Genomic DNA, 12,845 nt, shown 5'->3' on the forward strand with positions numbered 1-12,845 from the left:
CATCAGGGGCAAGTCCATGCTTCCAGAGAAAATAGCCTGAAAGTTGCAAAAAAAACCCCTATGACACCTTGTGAGGAGGTTGGAGGGCAAAATAACTCTCGAACAGGTCTGCCGATTCGGTCCAAAGTTTGGCCTTAGTAATATTTTGTCCAAACATAGTTTAAGTTCGAAGATAAACCATATCGGTCCACTCCTTCAGGTACCTCCCTCACAAAAGTTCAAAAATGTTCGGAAGAGAGTGGTCTAATTGGTCCATACTTTACACATCCTAATATATCTACCAGATATAGATCAGGTTCAAATATGGACTATATTTGTCCACTCCATCCGGTACCTCCCACTCAAAATTTCGGATACATGTTCACTTTAAGACCTGCTTTCGAATCACTTTGATTTTTGTTGAAGCAACTTGCATTCGCTGCCTCAATTGCGATGGTAAAAGTTGTTTCAGGGGCAAGTTCATACTTCTTGAGCAAACATCCCTGAAGTTCTAAAAAACCCCTATGGCTGGAGATCCATTCTTTTTAGTATCTCCTCCGCAAAACTTTTGATATTAAATCCTAATCAACATTTTTGTCAGTTCAAACGCCCAAAATTCTTAAAACTCCCTAAATACATGCGTTTTTTGGAAAAAAAAATTGTTTCAATATACACAGGCTGAGGGTATATCTCTGTCGGCAAAGCCGACTGATACTTTTTTACTTGTTTTTAAATTATTTTATTAAATTCATTTTTACAGTGTTTTTTACAGTGTTTTTACAGTGTTTTATTTAACTTGCTTTGGTGTGTGTTTAGTTCAAATCTGGCAACTCATTTTTAAGACGGTTGCAGTTGACCAATCGAACTAAAACTTTGCACACTTTTCAGATTTGGATGACAATACACGAATATGAAGCCAATATTGGTCCATTTTTGCACTGTTTTACAGTGTTTTACCTAATTTGCTTTTCAAATATGGTAACTAATTTGTCACACAGTTGCAGTTGACCAATCGAACTTAAATATTGCACACATTAGTAGATATAATGTAGCGGTGCAATAAATGTCAAAATTTGATTGATGGGAGCCTCTGCTGACCTCAGCTGACTTCAGCTGACTTCAGTTGGCATGCAGGTGTGGTCAAGGATCGTAAAGCTGTCAAGGAGGTTGAAGGTTGTAAATTATGTGTTAATGGTATGCAGGTGTTCAAAAAAAAATGAAGAGGGTGGGGGAATGCAGTTGTTCATTGGTATTGAATATGGGTTAGTGACCTATTTATTGTTTCCCCATCCACTTGTTTGCATATCGTTATAATAGCGCGAATAAATGATCTTGAGTATTTTTGTGTGATCGTCAACGTGAATGTTTTTTGTGTCCTTTTGGTTGGTCCGTCCGCGATTTTTTTTGTGTCCTTTTTTTGTCATGCAGTGTGTCCTTTCTTGTATGTTGTTGTTGTTGTTGTTGCGTTGCTACTGTGGGACCGTGTGTCCTTACTTGTATGTTGTTGTTGTGTGTGCTCAATGTGTCGTAATGTTTGTCCTTCGTTGTATGTTGTTGTTGTTTTTTAGATGTGTACCCTTTTTTGTATGTTTATTATGTTTTTCTTCCTAGTGTCTTGCCGTCTTGAATCTTTTTTGTGTGATCGTCAATGTTTTTGTGTCCTTTTTTGTTTGTCCGTCAGCGATTTTTCCCTCCATCATGACAAATCTTGTATCCCTTGTAAATGGCACTTGTTCGCATTTTCCATGTTGTTGTTGCTGTGTTGCTACCTTGTATGTTGTTGTTGTGTGTGCTTAATGTGTCGTAATGTTTGTCCTTCGTTGTATGTTGTTGTTGTTTTTTAGATCTGTACCCTTTTTTTGTATGTTTATTATGTTTTGCTTCCTAGTGTCTTGCCGTGCAACCTGCCTTTTAGGGTTTTTGTAACTAATGTCGTCCTTTCCCTTTCCACTAGTCAATATAATTTCCTAACGTTGTGAAATACATGGACACTTGAATTTCGTGCCGGCGGTCAACCTAAATGTAATTGTCCTTTTATAAAATAGGCTAGACATCTTTGGAATCTCGCGTGTGTGCGGTCAACCCAAATACTTTGTAACCTTTTGATTATTCCCCCATCCAATTTTTGTATAGTGACTAATGATCTTTCGAAGATCGTTAAATTAATATTCTAGGACCTTTTTTTTTGTCTGCCTGCGATTTTGGGTCGTGTTTACGCCTTGTCGTTGAAATTTTTCAACGTTTTCAATGTGAATGTGGGTGAAGATCACTAAAGTAAATGTTCTTTGACCGTTTTTGTTTTTGTCCGTCCACGATTTGGGAACGTGTTTATCCCTTGTATTTGACACTAGTCTTCATTTTCGATAGAAATGTGGTTGAAGATCAAGAAAAAATGATGTCAAACGTTATAATGTCGGGACAACTTTATGTAATTTATGGGTTTTGCCACTTTTTCAGCAAACATATTAGATGATATTGAGCCTTGCTCTTCACCCTTTATAGAGTCAAATGATGCACGTGTTTATACCATTTTGTGTGGCACTTTTTTACATTTTTCTGTGGGAATGCGGTTGACCGTCTAAAAAAGATGTTCTTGGGACTTTTTTTGGTTTATCTATCCCTCTGCGATATGCACATCCATGGCTTGCATGTTGTTGTTGTTTTTCTAATAGGTCAGATATCATAACACAACCAATATTTTTTGATATGTGTTGATGAATACAGGTGTTCAGCGAAATAATTTGTTTCCATCCATTCGATCGTGCTATGTTTCACAGCGTCAGGACGTATGCTTCTTGTGCTCAATATAAATACGGGTGTTCTAACATCTTGTTGTTTTTGTTCCCATCCATTAGATCTTATTCACATTGTTGTTGTTCTTATGCTTGCTAGAGTCATGCTGTATTCTTCTTTGATCAATACGAAAACATCCACCCTTCCTTGTATATGTTTGATGTTGTGTCCTATATATTAATTAGATCCAGGATGGTACATACATATTTTCAACCTTCCCTTAGCACTTGTTAACATTATTTCACAAGGCCGTGAAATACCTGTAGGTGCGTTTAAAATTTAGATTATCTAAGCACCTCCTTTGATCCTTATACCTCATAATATACAAGTTTTAGTGCATTGATGTTTATTATGTTATGGAAATGTTTATATGTAAAAGAGATGTCAACATACTTGCGTATTTCGAACCATTTGTTTGAAATGATTGCCTTTATATAGCTTACAATATAGGTTTTTTTCCTTCCAACATTCAGGCTTTATAAGATCAAATATTGTAACCCTTCCCTACACACCTGGGAAACATTATTTGATAAGATTTTACTGTGTGTTTAAACCATAATAAGTACAAACATATTATTATGAGTTGGGATGAATGATGGATTAGATTTCAAAAGTGAAAAAATACGTTTTATAAAATTATAAAATGTATAAAAACGCATTTCGAGATTGAGAAAATAATCAGTAGTAAATATACTGTCAATCATTTGAATATGGATTCCCAAAGCTTCTTCGACCGTTGCATTGAGGAAGACGTTTTTTCGGAGTGGAATGATCGTGAAACAGACAACTATCTCGCTACAATAGCTGATCAAATAGAAGCAGGACAAATTGAAGCAGAATTCTATACGACGCAAGGTTTGAAATTGGACCGGAACAGGATTCTAATGCTATTGAAACGGATGAATAAGGAGAAAAATTTTGATATTTATTAATATTTTTGATTGATAATTATTAAATAAATATGAAAATATACTTTTCCGAGTATTTTTTGTGGGTGAACTCAATGTATGGTTCTTGTTAATATATACATATGTTTGATGCTTTAATTCCACGTTATGCAAAGATAGGGCAATATTATATTTTGCATCTTAACATAATGACAGAATTATGGAATATTTATATCAAATAAAACCCTACCAATTAATTAGTATGAAAAAAACCATGGACCAAGTAAAAGTATTGCAAGAACTAGTTGATACCCGGAATGAATTGAAGAGAAAATTTCAACGCATTAAAAGGGGTGAACAGGAAAGAGATACTGAACTGCAAACCACATTTAAACCTATAACAGATGAATTAAACAAATTAGTCAAACTAAAACGTGAAAATGTAAATAAATACGCTAGTAATCCCACCAAGAAATTTAAGACAGATATGAAAGACGAGGCTGCAAGCACAAATAATCCATACGGTGACGAATACAAACTTGATTATATCCAAAATAAACCTATTGAAGGTGATGACACAAATGAAGAAAAATTTTATTCAGAAAATGACGATGATGATGAAAATGATGTAACTCTTTCTCAGCTAACTGAAAATGATAAACTGGATACTGTATATGGACCACATAAAGACATAAATGGAGACTGGAAATTTGGAGACAAGCCATTACAAGTAAATGATGACAAAATTATCATAGGAAATCAGACTTGGGCACATACACCAGGCTTGTTTGAACTTTTATTTCGTCAAAAGCCAACAAACTACGATTCATCTGAATTAGAAATATATAAGAAAATTTTATTGGACTCCAACGCACATAAAGTGGGATATAGGCCTGATGAAAGGATAAAATCCAACAGAGGTTATAAATACACACAGATAATAAAGAAATTAATTGACGGTACTCATACTGGTAAAGGTCTAATGATGTTAAATCTAACTAAACCGGAGTACGTCTATTGGAGAGACCCAAACGTTCTGGTCGATCGCTTAAAGTTCTTGTTAAAATCTCGTCAACGAGGAAACTATAATCATGATAATGAAATTGTTTGTATTATTGAAGAGCTGCGAGAAGCCGGGATAATATATTAGATATTCAATCCAATTATGAATGTCAATCCAATTATCCAAGTCATTATTTCTTATTGTATTATTAAAGTAAGAAGTATATTTGAAAACAAATATTGAATTTTGGATAATGATTTGAAAAATAAAGACACAATATTTATTGCACTTTAATTTTTCCTCTTATTTGATGACATATGTAAGTATGTAAAAAATTTGCATGTTAAAGTTTCTGTGTGTATACCAGAATTCGCCACCTCTTTACTCGCGAGCAATAAGAGCTTCTCTCTCCACTCACTAATTGAAAAACCATGGACTGACAACAGTGTTTGCTCAAATTGTTGTTGTTGTGTGCCGAATGCTGGTGTATACCTAACAATCACATAGACTTGTTGTTTGTATCGCTTATCAATTCTTATGTATGTACCGTATGATCAGTTTAACGCAAAACGTCACAATTCAACCAGGATTAATCGGATAATAAATAAAAAATGTATGCCAAGATCCTGAACAAATTGACTAATGTCTGTATTACCTTGAACAACTTATATAAGAAAATAAGATTGGTGGATTGTTTTAAAGCGAAGAAATGTGACAATCACATCAGTATAAATAAAGAGAATGATATGAAAAATGTACATACAGATAATGCGGATCCTAATGTCGATGTGTTGTATTCACAGGTCAAAGGAGAAGAAAATAAAATAGCTTGTACGATTAAACTTGATCTTAGTTTAAATGTGTATATTAATGGTGATCAAATTCCCAAGGAAACGTGGGTTTAACCACAAGTATAGAAACGTAATCCTTACATTTTGTGGATAAAATTTCTAATGTTATTGTAATTTTAACATTGTCAACTGGAGATTTTATTATCAGGAAATAAGCTAACTATACACAAACATTGTCAACTGGAGATTTTATTATCAGGAAATAAGCTAACTATACACTAACTACATCAATAAAAAATCCAATAATGCCTATTTGAATCTGACTGTTCACAGAAGGATGTTTATTCAGCCTGTCGCTCAACAACTAATTAATCAATCTCAGCAGCACCCTAATATGGCTCAACAGCACCCTAATCTGAATCAACAGCACTCTAATATGTCTCAACAGCTCCATAACTAGGCTCAACAGAACCATAATCTGGCTCAACTGCTCCCTGGTTAAGCTCAACAGCTCCCTATTCTGGCTCAACAGCACTTTAATATGGCTTAACAGCTACATAATCTTGCTCAACTGCTCCCTGGTTAAGCTCAACAGCTCCCTATTCTGGCTCAACAGCACTTTAATATGGCTCAACAGCTACATAATCTGGATCACAGAACCCTAATCGGGGCTCAATAGCTCCTTAATATGGATAAAGGGTTCCCTATATTATTCAACAGTTCCCTAATATGATTCAATGGTTACATATGCTTGTTTGATAACACCCCTGTTATTACTTAAGAGCTATTCTGTCGGCTCATATTATGGTTAAACATATTCACCCTCTAATGGTTCCCTGATCTAATTTCAACTTTTATCTTATGGTTCAACAGCACAATAACCTGCTTCTATGACTTCATGTGCTGTTTAAATATGGGCTGTTTGATTAAAATGTCATATATACGTAAAAAGCTTTCTATTGAAGTAGACAGCATACGGTGAAATAGCATTAAACATAATGAAGGAAAACATTCTCGAAGAACTAATAAAAACTAGAATTATTTTGAAAAAGATGCTGAAATCCTTTAAAAAAGGAGAAAATGATGTGATAGCCCAATTCGAGAAAACCTACAACAATCATACATTAAAAGAACAAAGAGATTCCAATTTATCTGATACCAGTATTGATAAAAATATCTCAGAAAGAATTGATACAGGAAATGATGAAATAGATAACGAGACCTCTGGAGTTGATATTCTCCAATCACACGCCAAAGAAGAGTTAAATGAAACAAATACTATGGATGTTGACAATCTTACATTGCTACATACAGCTAAGAAAATTGATAAAAAATATGGACTACAAAAGGATAATAAAGGATGTTGGAAACTAGGTAATACAGAAGTATACTTTGTCAATGGTAACATTAAACTTGGAAATCAAGCATGGCGTCTGACAAGAGGTTTATACAACCTCCTATTTCTCAAAGATCCATGCGATTACAATGTAAATGAACTAGACATATATAAAAAGATATTAGAGGCTTCATGTGTCCATCGAAGAAATTATGAACTTAACGGACAAATAAGAGGAAACCGTGGTCCAAAGTATAAACAAATTATAAAAGAATTGTCTAAAAATACAAACGGAGCAGGCTTAAATCGTGCTAAACACAATACAGCAAAGAAAATAATTTGGAATGATCCTAATGAGTTAGTTGACCGCTTGAGAATATTAATACCATTAAAGAACACTGGTAATTCAGAACATGACAACGAAATTGCGCTCATCGTCAAAGAATTGAGACGTGCTGATTTAATATATTGATTAAAAAATATGTATACAGTCCCATAATAACTAATAAACAAACTACTCAAAACATATATCAAAACCATAACTATTAAAAGGCGAATCATTTATTGTTATAATAATATGGTAGCTTTGGAATTTTACATAGTATTATAACACGATATTGAGCATAAATTTGTTTTAATGGTTTTATATGTATATATCTGTATCCATTCCAAATGCCATTGTTTCTATGGCTTTATTGGAAAATATGCATTTTACCCAATCTTATAATTTTGATTAAGTGTTATATTATTGTAAACAGATACACTTGTATAATATCTCTAATACGTATATTTAGAAAATGAAACATGATTTCATTGTTTATATTATTGTTTCTATTATTACATTGTTTATATTATTACAATTCAATAACCAATTTATTCGTAGGAAAATACGTCTAGTTTTAAGATTTTAAATAATAAAATAGCAGTCTACCGCTGTTTTCTTTTATATAACATTTTATTTTGGGATGAACCGTTAGTATGTAGTCCCTTACAGGAAACCGTTCGTTAAATGTTTGCTCATATGGTTCTGAAAATATATTTGTTATCACTATACATATAAATTATTTATGATTTTTGAGTTTACCCCAGATTTCTGTCATACATATTGCATCTTCTTCATCTTCGGGATATTGCCTTTTTGACATAAAAGAAAATCTCCCGTTGAATCCGTTTTGAACTTGCTTCTTGCATAGATACCTCATTTATGATTTTACTCGACTTTAAGAGTTCATTTAACTTGCCAGAAGTAGAATCTTTGATTTGTATGGAAACTTTTTTTAAATCAAAATAGTCTTTTTATGTCCACATCAATGAAGCATACATATTCTTTGTTTGCTTAAATGTGAATATTTTCTTAAACAATTACATTATTACTAAGAAAACATGAAAACATAAAATGTAAATTGTTTACTATGACACATTATCCCAGAATAACAAATACTTTATATTAAAAAAACAACATTACTATATTTATTTACATGCCAATACAAAAATATTCAAATGTTAAAAAAATAATTTTTAAGCAGCAAACTCTACTCTATATATTAATCTAAAAACCATGGATCGTTTTCATCCAAAGCCCATACGTTTTGTGCCTCCGGCATATATGGATATTCTTCTTCATCGTCTATGAGCCTCGTTAACGTATTATTATTATTTTCTGGAATGTACACTCCAACAAGGTTAGCGTACACTTCCTTAACAAGTTGTGGCATCTTTTTCGAGTTTTTCTCCTTAATTTTATCCGCAATGTAATTTCCTTCTATCTGGGCAGCTATTGTAGCGAGATAGTTGTCTGTTTCACAATCATTCCACTCTGAAGAAATGTCTTCCTCAATGCAACGGTCGATGAAGCTTTGGGAATCCATATTCAAATCGATTGACAGTATATTTGCTACTGAATATTTTCTCAATCTCGAAATGCGTTTTTATACATTTTATATTTTTATAAAAGGTCTGTTTTTCATCCTTGTAATCTAATCCCATCATTATTGTTTAACTCAAAATAATATGTTTGTACTTATTATGATGTAAACACACACACAGTTAAATCTTATCAAATAATGTTTCCCAGGTGTGTAGGGAGGGGTTACAATATTTGATCTAATATAGCCCGAATGTTGGGAGGAAAAAACCTATATTATAAGCTATATAAAATAAGGTAATCATTCAAAATAAAGGGTTCGAAATACGCAAGTATGTTGACCTCTCTTTTACATATAAACATTTCCATAACATAATAAACATCAATGCACTAAAACTTGTATATTATGAGGTATAAGGATCAAAGGAGGTGCTTAGATAATCTAAATTTTAAACGCACCTACAGGTATTTCACGGCCTTGTGAAATAATGTTAACAAGTGCTAAGGGAAGGTTGAAAATATGTATGTACCATCCTGGATCTAATTAATATATAGGACACAACATCAAACATATACAAGGAAGGTGGATGTTTTCGTATTGATCAAAGAAGAATACAGCATGACTCTAGCAAGCATAAGAACAACAACAATGTATTCATCAACACATATCAAAAAATATTTTGTGTTATGATATCTGACCTATTAGAAAAAACAACAACAACATGCAAGCCATGGATGTGCATATCGCAGAGGGATAGATAAACCAAAAAAAGTCCCAAGAACATCTTTTTTAGACGGTCAACCGCATTCCCACAGAAAAAATGTAAAAAGTGCCACACAAAATGGTATAAACACGTGCATCATTTGACTCTATAAAGGTGAAGAGCAAGGCTCAATATCATCTAATATGTTTGCTGAAAAAGTGGCAAAACCCATAAATTACATAAAGTTGTCCCGACATTATAACGTTTGACATCATTTTTTCTTGATCTTCACCACATTTCTGTCGAAAATGAAGACTAGTGTCAAATACAAGGGATAAACACGTTCCCAAATCGTGGACGGACAAAAACAAAAACGGTCAAAGAACATTTACTTTAGTGATCTTCACCCACATTCACATTGAAAACGTTGAAAAATTTCAACGACAAGGCGTAAACACGACCCAAAATCGCAGGCAGACAAAAAAAAAAGGTCCTAGAATATTAATTTAACGATCTTCGAAAGATCATTAGTCACTATACAAAAATTGGATGGGGGAATAATCAAAAGGTTACAAAGTATTTGGGTTGACCGCACACACGCGAGATTCCAAAGATGTCTAGCCTATTTTATAAAAGGACAATTACATTTAGGTTGACGCCGGCACGAAATTCAAGTGTCCATGTATTTCACAACGTTAGGAAATTATATTGACTAGTGGAAAGGGAAAGGACGACATAGTTACAAAAACCCTAAAAGGCAGGTTGCACGGCAAGACACTAGGGAAGCAAAACATAATAAACATACAAAAAAGGGTACAGATCTAAAAAACAACAACAACATACAACGAAGGACAAACATTACGACACATTAAGCACACACAACAACAACATACAAGGTAGCAACACAGCAACAACAACATGGAAAATGCGAACAAGTGCCATTTACAAGGGATACAAGATTTGTCATGATGGAGGGAAAAATCGCTGACGGACAAACAAAAAAGGACACAAAAAACATTGACGATCACACAAAAAAGATTCAAGACGGCAAGACACTAGGAAGAAAAACATAATAAACATACAAAAAAGGGTACACATCTAAAAAACAACAACAACATACAACGAAGGACAAACATTACGACACATTGAGCACACACAACAACAACATACAAGTAAGGACACACGGTCCCACAGTAGCAACGCAACAACAACAACAACAACATACAAGAAAGGACACACTGCATGACAAAAAAAGGACACAAAAAAAATCGCGACGGACCAACCAAAAGGACACAAAAAACATTCACGTTGACGATCACACAAAAATACTCAAGATCATTTATTTCGCGCTATTATAACGATATGCAAACAAGTGGATGGGGAAACAATAAATAGGTCACTAACCCATATTCAATACCAATGAACAACTGCATTCCCCCACCCTCTTCATTTTTTTTTTGAACACCTGCATACCATTAACACATAATTTACAACCTTCAACCTCCTTGACAGCTTTACGATCCTTGACCACACCTGCATGCCAACTGAAGTCAGCTGAAGTCAGCTGAGGTCAGCAGAGGCTCCCATCAATCAAATTTTGACATTTATTGCACCGCTACATTATATCTACTAATGTGTGCAATATTTAAGTTCGATTGGTCAACTGCAACTGTGTGACAAATTAGTTACCATATTTGAAAAGCAAATTAGGTAAAACACTGTAAAACAGTGCAAAAATGGACCAATATTGGCTTCATATTCGTGTATTGTCATCCAAATCTGAAAAGTGTGCAAAGTTTTAGTTCGATTGGTCAACTGCAACCGTCTTAAAAATGAGTGCCAGATTTGAACTAAACACACACCAAAGCAAGTTAAATAAAACACTGTAAAAACACTGTAAAAAACACTGTAAAAATGAATTTAATAAAATAATTTAAAAACAAGTAAAAAAGTATCAGTCGGCTTTGCCGACAGAGATATACCCTCAGCCTGTGTATATTGAAACAATTTTTTTTCCAAAAAACGCATGTATTTAGGGAGTTTTAAGAATTTTGGCGTTTGAACTGACAAAAATGTTGATTAGGATTTAATATCAAAAGTTTTGCGGAGGAGATACTAAAAAGAATGGATCTCCAGCCATAGGGGTTTTTTAGAACTTCAGGGATGTTTGCTCAAGAAGTATGAACTTGCCCCTGAAACAACTTTTACCATCGCAATTGAGGCAGCGAATGCAAGTTGCTTCAACAAAAATCAAAGTGATTCGAAAGCAGGTCTTAAAGTGAACATGTATCCGAAATTTTGAGTGGGAGGTACCGGATGGAGTGGACAAATATAGTCCATATTTGAACCTGATCTATATCTGGTAGATATATTAGGATGTGTAAAGTATGGACCAATTCGACCACTCTCTTCCGAACATTTTTGAACTTTTGTGAGGGAGGTACCTGAAGGAGTGGACCGATATGGTTTATCTTCGAACTTAAACTATGTTTGGACAAAATATTACTAAGGCCACACTTTGGACCGAATCGGCAGACCTGTTTGAGAGTTATTTTGCCCTCCAACCTCCTCACAAGGTGTCATAGGGTTTTTTTTTTGCAACTTTCAGGCTATTTTCTCTGGAAGCATGGACTTGCCCCTGATGAAACTTATACCGTCGTATGGAGGGCAGTGAATACAAGTTGCTAAAGCAAAAATCAAAGCTATTCGAGAGATGTTCCTAAACTGAACTTTTCCAAAATTTTGTGTTGGAGGTACCCGACGGAGTGGACCGATTGAGTCCATATTAAAACCTGATCTAAGTCTGGTACACGCTCCACAATGGGCAAAGTATGGACCAAATCGGTTACACCCTTCAAGAGTTATCGTGCGTACAAATTTTCCGAACATTTTCGAACTTTTGTGGGGGAGGTACCGGAAGGAGTGGACCGATATAGCTCATCTTCGAACTTAAACTAAGTTTGGACAAAATATTACGAAAGCCAACATTTGAACCGAATCGGTTCATCCCTTCGAGAGTTATCGTGCGCTCCAGCCAGACAGACAGACAGACGGACGGACATTGCTCAATCGACTCCAAATTGTCTGAAACACATTTCGTCCAAACATACTTGGGGTCTAAAACCATTATTTGATGAGGCACATTTTGCCCGTAAGAAAGTGTATATACCCTTCATAGCATAAAGGCTGAGGGTATAAAAATAAGTTTCAGTGTTTTATTTAGATACTAGCTTAACCCGGTGCGCTTCGCTGCCCCGACTAAGTGAAAAATAAATGAATGAGTCCTACGTAGGCCACATTTACAAATTTTATATACTCTAACACTTCTGAGTCCACTCTCTCCTTTAAAGAAGATAATTAAATTAGGAACAACACTAAAATTGAGTACCTTAAGTTTGAGGATACTTGTCATTTAATCAGCCTATTGGGACATCTTAAATTACTCTTAGGATAACTGCATCTGTTATTGATAATTTTTACTCCAACAT

Source organism: Musca autumnalis, unplaced genomic scaffold, assembly GCF_047663935.1.
Source record: "Musca autumnalis isolate F117 unplaced genomic scaffold, ASM4766393v1 scaffold_2, whole genome shotgun sequence".
Lineage (NCBI taxonomy): Eukaryota > Metazoa > Arthropoda > Insecta > Diptera > Muscidae > Musca > Musca autumnalis.